At 38.6% G+C, this 8890-nt stretch overlaps 1 long non-coding RNA gene across 4 annotated transcripts in view; it reads right to left on the bottom strand.

Moving 5' to 3' along the window:
- The window catches only part of LOC117196585 (uncharacterized), a 90325-nt gene extending 86748 nt beyond the window's left edge, over positions 1-3577 (bottom strand). For 2 of the 4 annotated variants that reach the window (XR_007478839.1, XR_007478838.1), the window contains exon 1: positions 155-3577. This is a non-coding gene — a long non-coding RNA (uncharacterized LOC117196585). The remainder of the gene's footprint in view (positions 1-154) is intronic. The other 2 variants (XR_004476833.2, XR_004476831.2) reach the window with 2 other exon arrangements.
- Positions 3578-8890: the final 5313 nt, after the last annotated feature.

Genomic DNA, 8890 nt, shown 5'->3' on the forward strand with positions numbered 1-8890 from the left:
GCTTATCCATTCATCTGTCAATGGACATTTGGGTTGCTTCCACTTTTTGGCTATTGTGAATACCTCATCCCTTTTTCTCAGTGAATAGTATTCCACTGAATGGGTGTTTCCCTTTAGTTTGAATTTTTTTTTTTTTCAATTGCAGCCCTTTTACCTTATGACAGAAGCATGAATCCATGGAGGCTGAGCTGGAGGCTGATCTAAATGACAGAGACCATGATGCTTTCACCATTTCTTCTCCTTTCTGACAGTGGCTCTCATCCTTGAACCAGGCTTGGGGACTCAGCTCTCTCTTAGCATGGCTTCTTTCCTAAGATACTCTAGGAGCTATATATAAATAGAGTCCTGAAGTCCTGCTCCACCAGTCCTCCAGCAATGCTTGAATCCTAAGGAGATATAGCATAGGCTCCAGCTGGGACCCCTGATGGAGAAAATGGAAGCACAAAGCAGTAGTCATTCCTTAGTGGCTGTTATAGACCAAATTGTGTTCCCTCCCCCCAAATTCATATGTTGAAGCCCTAACCCACAGTGTGACTATATTTGGAGATAGGACCTTTAGGGAGGTAGTGAAGGTTAAATGAGGTCAAAAGGCTGGACCTCTAATCTGATAGGACTGCTGTCCTTTTAGGAAGAGCAGAAGACACCAAAGATCTCTCTCTTTCTGTGAGAACACAGAGGAAAGCCACATGAGGACAGAGTGAGAAGGCTACCGTCTACAAGCCAGGAAGAGAGATCTCACCAGAAACGAACTCTGGCACCACAATCTTGGACTTTCAGTTTCCAGAATTGTAAGAAAATAGACATCAGTTGTTTACGCCACCCTGTCTATGGTATTTTGTAATGTCAGTCTTAGCAGATTTATACAGTGGCAGAACTGCACCTAGTACTCAACCTGATTCCAATTTCAGAGTTCTTTCCATTCAGAAACATTGTGGGTTTTTTTTCTTTTCTTTTTTGATTTCTATCATTTATTTATTTTTTTAAAAAAGGCATATATGCAGAACCAGTGTTTCTCAGACAGACTGCAGTGACTGTGCTTGTGCTATCTCCTAATCCCTTTCATATTCTCTAGGATGATCAGAGAATCAGTCCATAGGTGTCCTGAGACTATAGATGTCAGTTCCCAACATTGAAGATAGGTTGTACAACATCAACATTAACAAGCCCTGATTTTCTGCTGCCATGATGGACTGAGATGAAAAGATTTCCCTGCTCCCAGTCTCTATTTTACTGAAAATAGGGAAGCTAATTTTATTTTTTAAATCTGAGGCTGTCTCATTTTTTCCTCAGATATCTGTTTTATTTTCACTGAAATTCACAAAAACAAAGTTCTAAAATAATTCCACATCAACAACAAAATTCGTATTTATTAATTATTGGAGATTGTCGTATTGAATTCTAAGAAGTTACAGAAACATTGCTTTTCTTTTCTTCTATTAGAGAAATATGAAAATAGAGATACTCACCTCTCCCACCCCCATGATACCAGCTCACAGGACCTGAGCACTTCAGCTGTTTATAAGTTATCAATACTTTTTTTGTTCAAATAAATGTAAAGTTTGATGAACCTTCCCTCCACACAATGGGAAAAGAGCAACTTTACAGTATAGAAACCTGGCAGACAATACCTTCATCAGGAGCTCAAAAGTAATTAACATCAGTAATAGGACAAACTGAAATCATGTCATCTGATAGGATACAATGTGAAGAGCATCCCATCATTTCTGTGGTATTCCTGTCAAAGATACATAACCTGAAACTAACATCTAGGCAACATCAGACCAACCCAAATTCAGAGAGGTGCTACAAAATAACTGACCTGTAATCCTCAAAACTGTCAAGGTCTGCAAGTCAAGGAGGGACTGAGGAACTTTTCCAGACTGAAGGAGATTAATGAGACATAATGAGTAAATGCAATGCATGATTCTGAACTGAATCCTTTTACTATAAAGGACAGTGCTGGGACTATTGGCCAAACTTGAATGGAGCCTGAGGGATAGATGGTAGAAATGTAAACAATGTTAATTTTCTGATTTAGTTGATCTTATTGCGGTTACATAGGAGTATGTTGTTTGAGGAAATAAACATTAAAATATTTAGGTTAATGGGACATCATAATAACATCAGCAACTTGCTTTCAAATGGTTCAGGAAAAAACAGTTCTTTGTATACACTTGCAACTTTTCTGTAAGCTTGATATAGTTACAAAATAGTTTTTTTAATGTAATGACTCAGATCTCTTCCCTAACATTCAGAGTTTTAAAGTTTCTGTCCCTGATAACATCAAGCTGAAGGAATTGCCTTTACAATCTCTTAAACATCCCATCTCCCTCTCTGTTTACAGATGCCACTGTAACGTAATTCTAAATTTTGGTGAGGTTTTCTTCCACCTTCATTTCTCTTTATCTTATGTGAGGCCTCAGTGCAAAATTCATCATTATATAACTTTCATCTGCTTGAACTCCATTTTTATATATTAGCCTTTATTAAGCACTAACTATGTGCTGGCCATGTACTAAGTACTTTTTAGTACTTAACCAGTATAGCATTATCTCATTTAACCTTGATGTCTTGCTACTTCCCTTTTCACACCCCAGCCTAGAGTACCCTGACCACCCTGGGCTTTCTCTCTGGGATTTTACAAACTGCACTGGCTCTGTCTCTCTTTCCTTTCTCTTGACCTTCTAGCTCCTACTTATCCTAAAGGGATCAGTAGAATGACTCTTTTTCCAAGGAGCCTTCCCTTAAGTCTGAGTAGGAGGCCCTTCCCTGTGCTCCTACAGAGTAGTGTCCTCTTTTAACCACAGTAGTTTTACACTATATTTTAGTTTTTCTTCTCTCTTTTGTTCCCTCTTGTAAGGTAGGTAAAATCAAGGACTACATCTTCACTGTTATTTCACCAAAGCTAACAGGGTATGTTACACTGAGTAGGTCCTCAAAAAAAAAACATTTATTGAGTGATTAACTGTAAGCAAGGGAGGCTAGATGACTGGTCTCTATTGAGGGTCACCTTGATGAATCCACCATAGTCTAGGGTTATTTCTCAGTGTTGCAGGTCTGAAAACACAAGTGGATCAGTATCCAGAGGTGAGCTCTCTCTTCTCGTAAAGTTAAACTTTATCACACTAACAAAATCCAATAAAGGCTTAAAGGAATCAATGAAAAGGGGCTCTCACTGACCTAACATAGAAATAATAAATAGCATATCAGAAATAATAATGATTAAATGTATTGAAACATATCAAAGATATAAAAATCCATGAGTTCATCATGGTAACAAGGTAATTAGTCATAATTACAGGCTGCTGGGGCACTAACTCATTCTGAATACTAATAAAGGATATCGATTAAATCCTGGATTTCCTTTACAAACTGAATTTTAGAGTGACCAAATTGTTACTAAGGGAAAATTCTTCTTTATAGAAGAAATTCAGCTGATAAAGGAAAAGGAATGAGGGATTCAGAAAATCACCAATTTTCAACCCCTAATAAGTTAATAGAGCTATGAAAATAATGGATACTAAAAAGTGGAAGACTGATGGTATATATATATATATATATATATATAAAAAATATTTTTCTTCCTTTTTTTTTTTTTTGCGGTACGCAGACCTCTCACTGTTGTGGCCTCTCCCATTGTGGAGCACAGGCTCCGGACGCGCAGGCTCAGCGGCCATGGCTCACGGGCCCAGCCGCTCCGCAGCATATGGGATCTTCCCGGACCGGGGCACGAACCCGCGTCCCCTGCATCGGCAGGCGGACTCTCAACCACTGCACCACCAGGGAAGCCCTGATGGTATATTTATAAACCACTTGATCAATCTTAGTATTACCAAAAGTAGAACTGTACATTATATGCCTTAAGTACACAGTGACACTTATGAAGTATTTTGCCTTAAAAAAAATAGAAAAGAAAGAAACTAAACTTAATTAAACATTTAAATGTAGCTACCAGTTTGAAGGAAATGCAAGGGATAGAGGAAAAAGTTAAATGACACCATGTAGAAGCAGTCAGCCAAATCCAGAATGTGGGACATTTTACAGAACAAATGACTTGGTTTCTGCAATAAATCAACAACATAGACTAAAGAAAACTAAGAGGTGCAATAATTTTTAAAGAATGGGTTTTGTTTGGATCTTAAACCAAAAGACATGTTTTTAGTCAACTGGAGAAAAGTGAATTTGGACTGGGTATTAAATGATATTTAGAAAGTATCATTAATTTGTTACATGGGACAGTAACATAGTGTTTACATTTTTAAAAAAATATCTTTATCAATTAGGGACGCAGCCTAAAGTATTTATGTGTAAAATGACATTTCAGTCAGGTTTCTAGCAGAAAACAGTAGCAATCAAATCAGGTAATTTAAAGAGAATTTAATAAAAAGGATCCTTTTCAAAGATGCAGGAAGACTGTAGGGAAACTAGAAGGGATAACCCAGTACCCCTGGACTAGTAATAACAACTGTTAACACCCCTAGGCCTAGGGGTGAGGAAAGGGTGTGGTTATCAGAACCCAGAAACAGAGAAGTCTTGTGACAAGAAGTTGTGACATTTGGTTGAAGGATACACCTGGCTGCCACAAACCCTCAGAAAGGGAGCCAGAAGAATAGTACCTCAAGGTATAAGCTCCTGGTGATACTATCCATTAGCAGAACCCAACTAGATGATATTGGGTAAGGAAGTCCTTATGCTATTGGGTAATGCAGTCCTTATCTGCATTCTATACAGATAAGCCTCAAGGGAATCAGAGCAGGGAAGAGAGGCAGAGAAAGAGTGGACTGGGAGGGGGACACAAGAGATATCTAGGAAAAATGACAAGATGTATAGAATTTGCTTTAAAATACTCCAGCCTCCTCCCCATCAAAACTGAATAAATGAAACAAAATTGGCAAAGTATCGATAATCATTGAATAGTATATATAGTGAAAACTATATAGGAATTTACTATATATTCCCTCTGCTTTTGTATGTTAGAAAATTCTCATAATTAAAAGTTAGAAAAATGATTTAGTCCCTTAAGCATGAACTGAAATATCATTTAATTATTTAACGTAAATCATATTCTTTCCTGATAGTTGAAATTCTTGTATCCTCTCTCCAAGGCTTCTTTTTCGTGGTATTAAGAAGCATGGACCAATGTTCACTGCAGCACTATTTACAATAGCCAGGTCATGGAAGCAACCTAAATGCACATCAACAGATGAATGGATAAAGAAGATGTGGTACATATATACAATGGAATATTACTCAGCCATAAAAAGGAACGAAATTGGGTCATTTGTAGAGACATGGATGGACCTAGAAACTGTCATACAGAGTGACATAAGTCAGAAAGAGAAAAACAAATACCATATAGTAACGTATATATGTGGAATCTAGAAAAAATGGTACAGATGAACCAGTTTGCAAGGCAGAAATAGAGACACAGATGTAGAGAACAAACGTATGGACACCAAGGGGGAAGTGGGGCGGTGGTGGTGGTGGTGTGATGAATTGGAAGATTGGGATTGACATGTCTACACTGATATGTATAAAATAGATAACTAATAAGAACCTGCTGTATAAAAAAATTAATTAAATAAAATTCAGAAAAACAGAAGCATGGGAAGTCAAATTAGTACATAACATGAAATCAGAGCAAAAGGAAAAAGACAATCTAGAGGGCTTTTTCAAACAAGCCAACTTCTGTAAAAATCTGATCTTATCCATTATATGTTGATTCAATTAGTCCAAATTTAAAGCATTGGTGATGCCTTAAAATAATTTTAATTTATCTGCACTCTTCTTCTTCCACCATATTAAATGATATCTTCTCTATTTTTTTTTAATCCTCTCTTGACCTATGTAAAGCAAGGCTAATAATATCCAATGTTTGGCACAAAGTAGTGCTCAATAAATATCACATATTATTATAAGATTGTGTTATTGAGGCAGACTGTGTCTTATTAATGTCTGTGGCTCAACAAATTTTTTTTTTAACTGAAATTAGAATTAACAGGAAGATAGGGAATTCCTTGGCAGTCCAGTGGTTAGGACACAGTGCTTTCACTGATGGGCTCAGATTCAATCCTTGGTTGGGGAACTAAGATCCCAAGCAAGCAGCATGGCACAGCCAAAAAGATAAGGAAGGAAGGGAGGGAGGGAGGGAGGAACGAAAGAAAGGAAGGAAGGAAGGGAGGAAGGAAGGAAGGAAGGAAGGAAGGAAACATATTACTGAGATAGAAGCAAAAAGTTCTCACAAAAATTTAACTGATTATATGTGACAGAGCACTAGATAAGTATCTTCCATTTTAGGATCCACTGATTGCTATGGACCTCTTTAAAGTTATAGTTTGGGTTTCCTCTCCACATAGGAAGCAGTGTATATAATAATAAGACATAACTGTTTCATATTCTATTTAAATAATTCACGGCAAAGATTATAGAGACAGTCGCATTATAAATTTAGGACTTCATTTCTAAGAATCACCACTCAAAATATCTGATAATTTGTGATGGTTACACAAATCTGTGAATATAATAAAACCACTAAATTGTACACTTTAAAAGGGTGAATTTTATGGTATGTGAATTACATCTCAATAAACATTTGTAATAACTCTTTACAAAGCACTTCATCTGTATTCTCATTCGATCTTCACAACAAAACCCTAAATTAGTTATTTACCATAATATTATGATGAGGAAACTGAAGCTCAGAGAAGTTTAATGATTTAGCAATTTCCTCAAGATCTCACAGTAAGCATGGCGTAAGATGCAAACCCTCATTTTCAAATGCTAAATCCAGTGCTTTCACCAAACCTAGTATTATGTACTTCCTGCCTCACAGAAACAGGATATCTCTGAAATGCACAGAAGCAAAGTGGTTAAAATGGGGCCAACATTGCTGAGGAAGCCAGACTCTTCTAATCTTCCAACCTATGGAAGAGTCGTTCTTCCTCATGAAGACACTGGTCTTAGAACTGGAATTTTGAGATCTGGGTTTGCAAGATGCAGCTCTGTCACCCATACCAACAAACATTTATGTTGAAGGAAATGGGGTGGATTAATTAGTGATTTCTTGTTTCTGAAAACAGAGATTCATGTGATGTGAAATAATCACAAGTAATTAATTGGGTTTATTTTGCCCTTGTTCTTTAATTGAAAGAATTACCAAAATCCTTTTAATGACAATGTATATTATAATGTTATTAAAATTTCTAATCGAAGTCCAAAAGGCTAGTTTTCTACATGGCTTGTGCTAGTAAAAGTGAATTATCAAAAAAAAAAAAAAAAGTGAATTATCAGGAAAGCAGTAAACAAAATATATTCACATTAATGAAAACTCAAGTGACTTCTAGTAAAGGGGAGCGATAAAAGCGTTACACTCACAGGATTGATTTAAAAGCAACCTCTTTCAACAGCAGTGAGCAAACAATAGTTTTAATTTACTCTAAATTCTTTCCTGATCAGGCACCAACACAGGAAAGAGGAAAGGCCTTCATCTTTCTACATAGTTTGTGTGTTTTCTGAAAAAATTTATATTTTTTAATTCAGAGAATACCTACTGGCACCACAGAAAACTTGGGAGCTACGAAGAGAACTTTCATTAGTTATTAGACGGCTTCCCTGGTGGCGCAGTGGTTGAGAGTCCGCCTGCCGATGCAGGGAACACGGGTTCATGCCCCGGAAGATCCCACATGCCGCGGAGCGGTTGGGCCCATGAGCCATGGCCGCTGAGCCTGCGCGTCCGGAGCCTGTGCTCTGCAACGGGAGAGGCCACAACAGTGAGAAGCCCGCGTAACCAAAAAAAAAAAAAAAAAAAAAAGATCTTTCATTAGTTATTAGAGGACAAATTGAGACTGGGAAGGAAAACTGAGGAGAATCAGCAAGAATGACAGGGACGGAGTAAAGGGACAAAGTAGGTAATTAAATAGTTAATCCCACTAAGGGGACTGTAAGTAAAGAAAAAATATGGGAGACTTCTATAAGTTAATGATCACTCAAGAAAGCAGGTCTGCTTAACCACGAAACCAAGCAGGCTTGCATAGCAACCGAAGCAGGAGACATGACCCAAAACAATAAAACAATGGTGGCATGAGACTCACATCCTGCCCAGTGAACTCAGTCAGTTAATGACCCCTAGGACATACTCTCTGCACACATAAAAAACAATACTTTATGGAAAAGTGACATTTCAAAGTGAAAGACCCTCACTGTACTGAGACCTGAAATAATTTTTCCATAGTGCCATGACAGTCCTGGCTTGACCATGTAGGGACAAGAAAACCCCCCTGCCCAACCTGCAGGAGGAGCTGATGATGGAAGCTTGACGTCTACTGAAGAATGAGGAAGAAGGCTGTTTCCCCCCCCTCCCCACTTTTCCTTTGATTATAAAACTGTAGCCCACTAAGTTCTCAGGGCACAGCATCCTCTCGCCTGCCCACTTGTAAGCCTCACAAGCATCCTATTCTAATAAATCACTTCCTATCTACCACTTCGCCTCTGGCTGAATTCTTTCCGTGCCGAGACATAAAGGACCCGAGCTCCTTGGAGCCCCCCCAGAGATGCCACCTAGTGGTGTCAAGAACACCTTCCCAGCGCTCTATCACTTGAAGCTCGGGCTAATTATTCCTCTCATTTTAGCTCTTCTCTCACTTCTCTCCAGCCCTCAGAAATGTGGACTTGTGTTTCAGCAGAGCCCAGGGGAGGCAGAACTGAGGCTGGAGAGTGCTAAGGAATTTGCACCCCTCTCCCCCAACTAAACCATGACACCCATTCCATTGGCAGAAAACCACGACAGGTGCAAGGTCTGAGGAATCTCAGACATTCCCTCCCAGCTGCACCCACAAAGGGCCGCCCAAGGTGGGCGAGCTGTTGGGAGTGGGGGGCGGTGGCAAGACGTGCT

The sequence above is a fragment of the Orcinus orca genome, chromosome 8, assembly GCF_937001465.1.
Source record: "Orcinus orca chromosome 8, mOrcOrc1.1, whole genome shotgun sequence".
NCBI classification, from domain to species: domain Eukaryota; kingdom Metazoa; phylum Chordata; class Mammalia; order Artiodactyla; family Delphinidae; genus Orcinus; species Orcinus orca.